Source organism: Bombina bombina, chromosome 3 (assembly GCF_027579735.1).
Source record: "Bombina bombina isolate aBomBom1 chromosome 3, aBomBom1.pri, whole genome shotgun sequence".
NCBI lineage: Eukaryota > Metazoa > Chordata > Amphibia > Anura > Bombinatoridae > Bombina > Bombina bombina.
This window is the reverse complement of record NC_069501.1, coordinates 296459977-296471492: the sequence shown is the minus strand read 5'-3', so window position 1 is coordinate 296471492 and position 11516 is coordinate 296459977. Positions and strand designations below refer to the sequence as shown.

At 33.6% G+C, this 11516-nt stretch overlaps 2 pseudogenes; both read right to left on the bottom strand.

Moving 5' to 3' along the window:
• Positions 1 to 2574: 2574 nt before the first annotated feature.
• On the bottom strand, positions 2575 to 2693 carry LOC128655096 (uncharacterized; annotated as a pseudogene).
• Positions 2694 to 9246: 6553 nt separating this feature from the next.
• Positions 9247 to 9365, bottom strand: LOC128655060 (uncharacterized; annotated as a pseudogene).
• Positions 9366 to 11516: the final 2151 nt, after the last annotated feature.

The following is an 11516-nucleotide window of genomic DNA, read 5'->3' as shown; positions in this document are numbered from 1 at the left end:
GGAGACAACAGACTTTGTGACTATGAGCTGGGACCCTGGGGGACACATCAAACCTTCCAGCGATTTTTGTTATCTCCAGCTCTGCAAGACAGCTGTTTTCCCAGCTTCACGCTATGGTGTAGGGTAAAATATCCTCCTTTTTAATATGCCGGCCCACTGTTATATTTTGCACAAAGAGAACTTTGTCATTGTATTTGGCTGGTTTTTGTGGTTGGCATGTTCTGGACTTCAAATATTATACTTTACTATTATAACCCAACTGACTATGTCATACTGTTTATTATATATGTTCCTATTTTCACATGTGTTGCCTGTCTTAACAATACTCTGTGTATGTTTTGCTTCCCTTCATTGTGCTCATAAGTGATCAAGGGAATAGGCCATAGTGTGTGATAATCTACCTGTAGTATAGCAGGATTAGTCTTGCTATCCCATAGACACCTTCTTGGGGTGTGTGAGTGTTAAGACCAAGACTGTTCTAGTTGCCAATGATTAATTTACCTTAGTATTATTTAGTTTAATAGTTAAGTTTCTATACCATGTAAGTTTGAACTTTACTGATACGCTGGAAACTGGCAACTGCTTATCTTCTGTATATATGAGATAGGGGTAACCACCCCTGAGACATTGGCCTGCTGTTGGGTATAGGGCCCATACCCAATTTGCGGGTCTATTAGGATATATTATCACCATAAAAGCTGATTTATACCCCTTTTCTGTACTATTATAGAAGCAGTGTTGCTACAAGTGCACTTACATATTAAACTGCCATAGATACCATACATGTGCAACTATATTTTCCCACTAACAAGCACTATATTGGGGTCTCAGAACGTTTCCAACAACCTTCATCTATACTCACAGCATCCCCTATCCCTATAATGTTTTACCAGTGCCAAGACGGCCTTTCTATGTCTTAGTTGTGGTTGCATACTTTGATTCCCTATATGATAGCTATATAGTTATATTGATAGTGGAGTACACCTAGCGCCTACTAAATAAGACCTCTGGCTTTGATAATTTGACACCTAGTTGTCAAAATGGAAAGATGAAACTAATAAGTTATACCAAAGCGCCAACTATACGAAGGCTGGGTCTGGACCTAATGCAATATTGTCAAACAAGTACAATAAACAATTTATTGAGTACACAAATAAGTTAAAAACATGGATCCATGTATAAACAATCAAATTTACACAACAATAATAGCTAAATGAATAGTTAAAACAAATAGTTATGTAACGGATATAGCATTTAAAATGGTGCAAACATTGCTCTTAAAAATATTCATAAAAAATTCCAAATTTAGTATAAGGCTCACAACAGAAATTCAACTTTGTGTTTACCATATACATATACACAAATTTGTACAGCAATAATAGCTAAATGAATAGTTAAAACAAATAGTTAAATAGCAGATATGGCATTTAAAATTGTGCAAACAATGCTCTTAAAAAATATTCCTAAAAAATTCCAAATTAAGTATAAGGCTCACAACAAAAATACCACATGCACATAATAGGTGAAATGTATTATTCAGTTATATAATATTATCTAACCAATAATGTTCTCGATTCTATGCAATACTAAATATTGCCAATAGTGACTAATGTGTAAGGCTCTGAGTAAGACCTTTAACTGTGTGTTTACCACATACGCATTGTCAAGTAAAAAATATTGTGACAGCAATAAACCAATGTAAAGAATGTGTATCAAAAAAGTTGTGTGCAAAAATTAGTGTACAAAAGATATTAATGGTCAAAAAATAGGTTGATCTTCAAAAAACGTGAATTAAGAACAAAGATTGTAAAAAATGAAAAACCAAAAATTTACAAAAACATTGTGGTGTGTTCCAATAGTAACTTATATAAATGTAAATAATAGTCCAAAAAATAGTCCAACAGTGAAAACTTAATAGAAAAAATAATCCAACAATAAATTATAATAAGTAGTGTGTCTCTTTAAGAAAAAACAATAATCCTTAAAGTGTTGTGAATCCTAACAGCAATAGTTATGGTGATTTTCCAAGTGTTTTATACTGAATAGCAGTGTCAGTACTTGCTATCCGTTTTGCAACCCAAAATTCTATCTTCTTGGCAAATATTTTGTTATAATCCCTGGATGATCCTTCTGTAAAAGAAAGATATGATGGTGTAGATTGTTTTTAGATCGATAGAAAATTAAATTATGCTTACCAGTCGACGCGTTTCGGTCACAAAGAGACCTTTATCAAGACTGGTTTTATGGTGTTAGTAGTGGTCTTTTTATACCAGACTGATTGTTGGCCATAAAATTGTGGAACAGGAAGTGTTTGTTAAGCACTTCCTGTTTTACTGACCTTAAATGTGTGTTTAAAATATACAGTTTATAGTTTAAAAATTTGTGATTAAAAAATCCATTATAATACATTTAGATGGTATCCTTATTTTGTCAAGCTCTATCTGCATCTGATCATTTTTATTCAGAGAAAATACAAAAATTCCTATGTTAGAATACAGTGTTCCAGATTTGGAAAAATATATATACAGACCCAGCCTTTTTAGTTATGACTTCATACCTATTATTTAAAAAATGTTCCTACCGCACCTGGTGTTCCCAGGCGGTCTCCCATCCAGGTACTGACCAGGCCTGGCCCTGCTTTACTTCCAAGATCAGACGGGATCAGGTGCATTCAAGGCAGTGTGGCTGTAGACATTTCTGTATTAGCCCTATTTCTCATCATGATCTGATCAGAAAGAGAGTTTACTGTCATCTCCAAGCCGTTTTTCAGCTGTTTCTATTGGGTATAATCTCAGTAGGGGCTTGGTTTCTATTGGATGGGGCAGGGGTGTGTATAATAGGCTCAATTTCATTGGATAGTAGTTGGAATGTTGTTAAAACATTCCCTTATCTGTCATAATAAAGCCATTTTAGCGTATATGTTAAGGTGTCATTTTTAGATGTCATTTCTAGATGCCAATTTTTACATATGCTTGCTAATCTAAGAGAATAAAAAGCGGAAACAAGACATATTCTATATAAAGGACGGACTTGCTAGTTTCATCTTTTACTTATTACACAATCTATGCTGATTATATATTCCTTACAATATTCCTAATGGTGTTATATTGTTGTCTTCTATATACTGGATTTTGCTATAGTGCTATGTCTGTGCTGAGTTGTGAATTATTATCCAGATTAAAGAGAATTTTTTTTTTTTTTTTTTATACAAACAAGGTGAAACCTCAATAGGTTTTAAGTGGAACAGAAACGTATGGGAACCAGATGATGGTGTAGAAATATTAAACAACCTTTATTTGTTTAACATAAATATCCAATCGAGTGGGAAAGTGACCTCTATACTAGTAGTGTCTTATCTGGAAAGATATTAGCCCTGATTGATGCGTTATATAATCATAGAAAAACTATCAGATAAACTATCCTCAAATCTTTTTTCAAATTTAGAATAGACACCTATCATTACAAACTCATTGGTGTGTGGCATATAGCGTACCCTAGTGACGAGTGTAAAGCATCTGTGGGTTAACCTAGTTCACCCAAAACCTTTTTCTTTTTAAATTATAATTATATTTGTTCCTGTTTATGTACTATATATCCAGAGTATTATGTCTGAGTTTATATATATGAATGATTGAATTGCTGTCTTCTTTAAATATGAACATCAAATATGTTTTAGGTACTAACCTTGTGAAAATCTATCTAAATCACAAAGTTTATAGAGGGGTATGTAGCTAGCAGTGCTAGAGTATTAGGAATAGAGCCATAATGCAACCAGAAGATGCCCATATATGGGTATACGTTTAAAATTTGTCATATATGCAGAGAGAGGTGGATATAGCAGGAGGTATTCATACACAGTTAGGGGAATTTAATTTTTTTAGAAGATCGTTGATTATGATACTTGCTATCATGTTTCACAACCCGTGTATTCATAAAAGCAAACACAGTATTATACTGTTCTTCGCCAAAAGAGGCACTTCTCATGGGATTAGTAAAATTCCCATAGTTTCTCTGGGTTGCTTTTGAGATTTTTCCTTTATATCTCATTATAGTTAGTTTAGTTAAGGTTTAAAAGGTGAGATAGATCCTCTTTGTTGTTTAACCCTCTGGGATATAAGCAGTCTAAATAAAATATCTATTTGGATTCTGCCGTTAGTAACTTCTTTTCGTAATTGCCTCCTCTCCAGTTCTTAGTTTCTTTTTGAATCCCCATATATTTAAGTGTATTAATATTCCCTTGATGTTTCATAGAGAAATGTTTATACAGTGGGGTATCCATATTGCGTTTTTCAATTTGCAGGATATGCTCACGTATCCTATCTCGCAATGGCCTGGATGTCTGTCCTATGTATTGAGGCCACATGGACATTGGAGTAAATAGACCACTCCCTTATCTTGGCAACGGATCAGGTTTCCAATTTTGTATTTTTCTCTGGTATTGTTGGAGTGAAATTCATCCGTTTTTACTCCACATTTGCATGCTTTGCAAGTGTGACAGGGGAAGAAGCCCTTAACCTTTTTCCCAAAGACGTCTTGTATTCCTGGAGGATTTTTCTTCTGTATGCTTGGTGCCAGTTTATTCTTTAAGTTGTTCGTTTTTCGATATACAAACTTTGGTACCTGAGATAATTTTTCTCCCAGTATGTCAATGTCTTTAAGTAGTGCCCAGTGTTTCCGGAAGATCTTTTCTATGATCTTACTGTTTGCACTATACTCTGTAATTAAAGGGATGTTAAGAGTTTCTTCGTCTTTGTTCCCCTTATTCCTCTCCTTATAGTTGGTGAGTGTTCTTCTTTCTATCTGTCTTACCTCATCAATTCTTTGGTCCAACATCTCTTCTTCATAACCCCTCTCCACAAATTTTTGTTTTATTATTTGCACCTGTTCTTCCCATTTTGATGGATCAGAACAATTTTTTCTCATACGTAAAAGCTGTCCTTTTGGAATATTATTCTTCCATGTATTGTGATGGCAGCTTGTTTTGTGGACATAATTGTTACTGTCCACCTTTTTAAAATGGGTGGATGTTTCTAATTTCCCTCCTTTCACTTCTATGTTCAGATCCAAGAATGTGAGAGTCGTGTGACTCCATTCATATGTGAATTTTAGATTGGCCGTATTCTTATTCATCACTTCACAGGTGTATTCCAAGTCTGCCTGTGACCCTTTCCAAACTATGATTATATCATCTATGTATCGACGATAGAGGACCAGGTCCGCGCCGGCTGGGCAGGAGTCCCAAAATATTTCCTCCCATTTGCCCATATACAGATTGGCATAGCTCGGCGCGAACCTGGTCCCCATCGCCGTCCCACAAATTTGTCGGTAGAATTTGCCATCATGGCAGAAGTAGTTGTGATTTAGAATATAATGAATACTATCCAAAATGAATTCAATCTGTTCAGATGGAATTTCCGGATCTTTTTCGAGGTAGAATTTCACTGCTTCCAGTACCTCTTCATGCGGGATGCTCGTGTACAATGCTGTCACGTCACAAGTCTCCAGGATATAATCCTTTTCCCATGTCAGCTCTTCCAGGAGATTAAGTATCTGAGTCGAATCTCTCAAGAAGGAGGGGAGTTGCCTCATGTGTTTTTGCAGATGTTTATCCACATATTCCGATAGGTTGCTACTTAATGAACCTATCCCGGAAATTATTGGCCTTCCTGGCGGATTTTGGAGGGATTTATGGATCTTTGGAAGGTGATATAACAATGGAGTTATTGGATGATGTACATTCAAATAGTTGTATTCTTTGTCATTCAATATTCCTTCTTCCTTGGCCCTCTTCAGCAGTGTTACCAGTTCTTCTTTAAATGTGTCCACTGGATTTTTTGATAATTTATAATAGGTGTTGTTGTCACTTAGGATACGTCTGTTTTCTGCTTCATAGTCATCTCTATTCATGACTACGATTCCTCCTCCTTTATCGGCAGATTTTATAGTGAGGTTCTGGTTTTGTTCCAAATTCTTAATGGTTTCCAACTGTTTCTCTGATAGATTCTGTTTCTTATTCTTCAGTTTTTTAGAGCGTATATCCCGTATTTCTCTGCACACTACTGTTTCAAATGTCTCGATTGCCGTCCCTTTGTGAGTTGTAGGATAAAAAGTTGATTTCGGCCTTAGTTCTGTGTGCTTGTAATTATCATCTACCTTTAAGTTTTCAGCTTCATTAAACCCATATCCCATTCTTTCTGTTGGGGGTCTTAAAAAGAATCTCTTAAGAGTTAGTCTTCTGATAAATTCTTTCGTACTTACGAAAGTAGTGAACTTATCAAGGCTTCTTGATGGAGCAAAAGATAAACCAAATTTAAGAACAGATTTTTCATCTTCATTCAATTAATATGAACTTAGATGAAATATTCCTCCTTCAGTGTTTTTTTCTTTGTCATCAGAAATTGTTCCTCCATTGGTGTCTTTTTCCTTGTCATCAGAAATTGTTCCTCCATTGGTGTCTTTTTCCTTGTCATCAGAAATTGTTCCTCCATTGGTTCCCAGATCTTTATAGGCTGACTTTATATCGTTGTTCTTCTTTATTTTTGCTCCTCCTCTTCTCCCTCTATGGGTCTTGTTTTTACTCTTGTTGTTGACTGATTTTGCTCTTTTCCTTTGTGTAGGTATCGATCTACATCTAAAAAAGAAGAAGAAGGTGATTTTGTAGTATATGTTTTGGTTGAGGTCGATGGTTCTGTCCTCAATTCGGTTTTCTTTATATGTTGTCTTTCTTCATTCCTTTTGATTTCTTTTTGTTTCCTGTTGTCCTCTTCCTCTCTAGGTTTTGGATATCTTTTCTCCCATCTAGGAGTAACATGTGTGGTCTTATTCTCAAAATGATTATCATAGCCTTTATAATAATTCATTGGTTTATCAAAATGTCTATCTTCTTGGTGATGATGATAGCTTTCCCCATATCTGTGTGGTTCATACCTCTCTCTTTGCTCATATTCAAAATGTCTTCGCTCTCTATATGAGTTTGTGGGATAATCTCTTCTGTTTCTTAGATTATTAAACTGTCTTCTATCCCATCTTTGATTATTATATTGTCTATTGTCAGTATAGTCACCCTGCCTATTACCATATTGTCTAGTGTTTGGTTCGTAGTATGAGTCATATTGTCTGTGTTGTCTTCCTATATGATGATTCTGTCTATAGGGTATATTATAGTCTCTTCTATGATAATAGTGTGGTTCTATCCTTACTGGGCTTTTATATTCTCTTTTGGTCTTAATTTTGTTATTGTTTTTATTTTTATGTGTCATCGTCGTCCATATTCCAGATTCATCAGTGGTGACTTCCACATGTGTATTTTCTATGTCAGTTCCTCCCTCTTTTATAGAGCCTCTGTCATCATCTCCTTCTTTCTTGTCTAATTCCTCTTTATTATCTAGTTCCCTCATTAGTTTTTTAGTTTTCTTTTGTATAATATCATCCCTTATTTTGCTTACTTTTTTAAAAAGATTATCTTTCCCCTCTGTTATGTCTTTGGATTCTGGTCCTGAATTTTCCAAATTCAAAATTATCACCTCATCATCTTTTATTTCAAGATCTATGTTTGCTGTTAGAATCTCCCTATACTCAATGATGAGTTTTATCAAATTTCTTGAAGTGTCTATTAGGACCTTCTTCCATTTGTTAGCTATGGTTTCTGAAAGGGGGAATGCACATTCTTTATGTATCAGTAATCCCTTAGGTATAATCTCTAACTCTAAGCATTTCTTTAGGAAGGATATATCTGCTTTATATTTTACCTCTGAAATCAACACTTTCAAGTTCTCTAAAGATCAGCTGTATATCTACAGTGTCCTCCTCATCTGGACTTGAGTCTGACTCTTTCCCTGTGGTGTTAATATTAATGTCAATTGCTTGTCTTAAATGTTTGAATGAATCCATTATATTTACAGTATTTATATAGCTGGCAGCTGAGTGTTACTAGGAAAATAAATATTGATAGTGGAGTACACCTAGCGCCTACTAAATAAGACCTCTGGCTTTGATAATTTGACACCTAGTTGTCAAAATGGAAAGATGAAACTAATAAGGTATACCAAAGCGCCAACTATACGAAGGCTGGGTCTGGACCTAATGCAATATTGTCAAACAATTACAATAAACAATTTATTGAGTACACAAATAAGTTAAAAACATGGATCCATGTATAAACAATCAAATTTATACAACAATAATAGCTAAATGAATAGTTAAAACAAATAGTTATGTAACGGATATAGCATTTAAAATGGTGCAAACATTGCTCTTAAAAATATTCATAAAAAATTCCAAATTTAGTATAAGGCTCACAACAGAAATTCAACTTTGTGTTTACCATATACACATACACAAATTTGTACAGCAATAATAGCTAAATGAATAGTTAAAACAAATAGTTAAATAGCAGATATGGCATTTAAAATTGTGCAAACAATGCTCTTAAAAAATATTCCTAAAAAATTCCAAATTAAGTATAAGGCTCACAACAAAAATTCAACTTTGTGTTTACCACATACACATAATAGGTGAAATGTATTAGTCAGTTATATAATATTATCTAACCAATAATGTTCTCGATTCTATGCAATACTAAATATTGCCAATAGTGACTAATGTGTAAGGCTCTGAGTAAGACCTTTAACTGTGTGTTTACCACATACGCATTGTCAAGTAAAAAATATTGTGACAGCAATAAACCAATGTAAAGAATGTGTATCAAAAAAGTTGTGTGCAAAAATTAGTGTACAAAAGATATTTATGGTCAAAAAATAGGTTAATCTTCAAATATTTTGTTATAATCCCTGGATGATCCTTCTGTAAAAGAAAGATATGATGGTGTAGATTGTTTTTAGATCAATAGAAAATGAAATTATGCTTACCAGTCGACACGTTTCGGTCACAAAGAGATCTTTATCAAGACTGGTTTTATGGTGTTAGTAGTGGTCTTTTTATACCAGACTGATTGCTGGCCATAAAATTGTGGAACAGGAAGTGTTTGTTAAGCACTTCCTGTTTTACTGACCTTAAATGTGTGTTTAAAATATACAGTTTATAGTTTAAAAATTTGTGATTAAAAAATCCATTATAATACATTTAGATGGTATCCTTATTTTGTCAAGCTCTATCTGCATCTGATCATTTTTATTCAGAGAAAATACAAAAATTCCTATGTTAGAATACAGTGTTCCAGATTTGGAAAAATATATATACAGACCCAGCCTTTTTAGTTATGACTTCATACCTATTATTTAAAAAATGTCCCTACCGCACCTGGTGTTCCCAGGCGGTCTCCCATCCTGGTACTGACCAGGCCTGGCCCTGCTTTACTTCCAAGATCAGACGGGATCAGGTGCATTCAAGGCAGTGTGGCTGTAGACATTTCTGTATTAGCCCTATTTCTCATCATGATCTGATCAGAAAGAGAGTTTACTGTCATCTCCAAGCCGTTTTAAAGCTGTTTCTATTGGGTATAATCTCAGTAGGGGCTTGGTTTCTATTGGATGGGGCAGGGGTGTGTATAATAGGCTCAATTTCATTGGATAGTAGTTGGAATGTTGTTAAAACATTCCCTTATCTGTCATAATAAAGCCATTTTAGCGTATATGTTAAGGTGTCATTTTTAGATGTCATTTCTAGATGCCAATTTTTACATATGCTTGCTAATCTAAGAGAATAAAAAGCGGAAACAAGACATATTCTATATAAAGGACGGACTTGCTAGTTTCATCTTTTACTTATTACACAATCTATGCTGATTATATATTCCTTACAATATTCCTAATGGTGTTATATTGTTGTCTTCTATATACTGGATTTTGCTATAGTGCTTGTCTTAAATGTTTGAATGAATCCATTATATTTACAGTATTTATATAGCTGGCAGCTGAGTGTTACTAGGAAAAGAAATATTGATAGTGGAGTACACCTAGCGCCTACTAAATAAGACCTCTGGCTTTGATAATTTGACACCTAGTTGTCAAAATGGAAAGATGAAACTAATAAGGTATACCAAAGCACCAACTATACGAAGGCTGGGTCTGGATCTAATGCAATATTGTCAAACAATTACAATAAACAATTTATTGAGTACACAAATAAGTTAAAAACATGGATCCATGTATAAACAATCAAATTTATACAACAATAATAGCTAAATGAATAGTTAAAACAAATAGTTATGTAACGGATATAGCATTTAAAATGGTGCAAACATTGCTCTTAAAAATATTCATAAAAAATTCCAAATTTAGTATAAGGCTCACAACAGAAATTCAACTTTGTGTTTACCATATACACATACACAAATTTGTACAGCAATAATAGCTAAATGAATAGTTTAAACAAATAGTTAAATAGCAGATATGGCATTTAAAATTGTGCAAACAATGCTCTTAAAAAATATTCCTAAAAAATTCCAAATTAAGTATAAGGCTCACAACAAAAATTCAACTTTGTGTTTACCACATACACATAATAGGTGAAATGTATTAGTCAGTTATATAATATTATCTAACCAATAATGTTCTCGATTCTATGCAATACTAAATATTGCCAATAGTGACTAATGTGTAAGGCTCTGAGTAAGACCTTTAACTGTGTGTTTACCACATACGCATTGTCAAGTAAAAAATATTGTGACAGCAATAAACCAATGTAAAGAATGCGAATCAAAAAAGTTGTGTGCAAAAATTAGTGTACAAAAGATATTAATGGTCAAAAAATAGGTTGATCTTCAAAAAACGTGAATTAAGAACAAAGATTGTGAAAAATGAAAAACCAAACATTTACAAAAACATTGTGGTGTGTTCCAATAGTAACTTATATAAATGTAAATAATAGTCCAAAAAATAGTCCAACAGTGAAAACTTAATAAAAAAAAAATCCAACAATAAATTATAATAAGTAGTGTGTCTCTTTAAGAAAAAACAATAATCCTTAAAGTGTTGTGAATCCTAACAGCAATAGTTATGGTGATTTTCCAAGTGTTTTATACTGAATAGCAGTGTCAGTACTTGCTATCCGTTTTCCAACCCAAAATTCTATCTTCTTGGCAAATATTTTGTTATAATCCCTGGATGATCCTTCTGTAAAAGAAAGATATGATGGTGTAGATTGTTTTAAGATCAATAGAAAATGAAATTATGCTTACCAGTCGACGCGTTTCGGTCACAAAGAGACCTTTATCAAGACTGGTTTTATGGTGATAGTAGTGGTCTTTTTATACCAGACTGATTGCTGGCCATAAAATTGTGGAACAGGAAGTGTTTGTTAAGCACTTCCTGTTTTACTGACCTTAAATGTGTGTTTAAAATATACAGTTTATAGTTTAAAAATTTGTGATTAAAAAATCCATTATAATACATTTAGATGGTATCCTTATTTTGTCAAGCTCTATCTGCATCTGATCATTTTTATTCAGAGAAAATACAAAAATTCCTATGTTAGAATACAGTGTTCCAGATTTGGAAAAATATATATACAGACCCAGCCTTTTTAGTTATGACTTCATACCTATTATTTAAAAAATG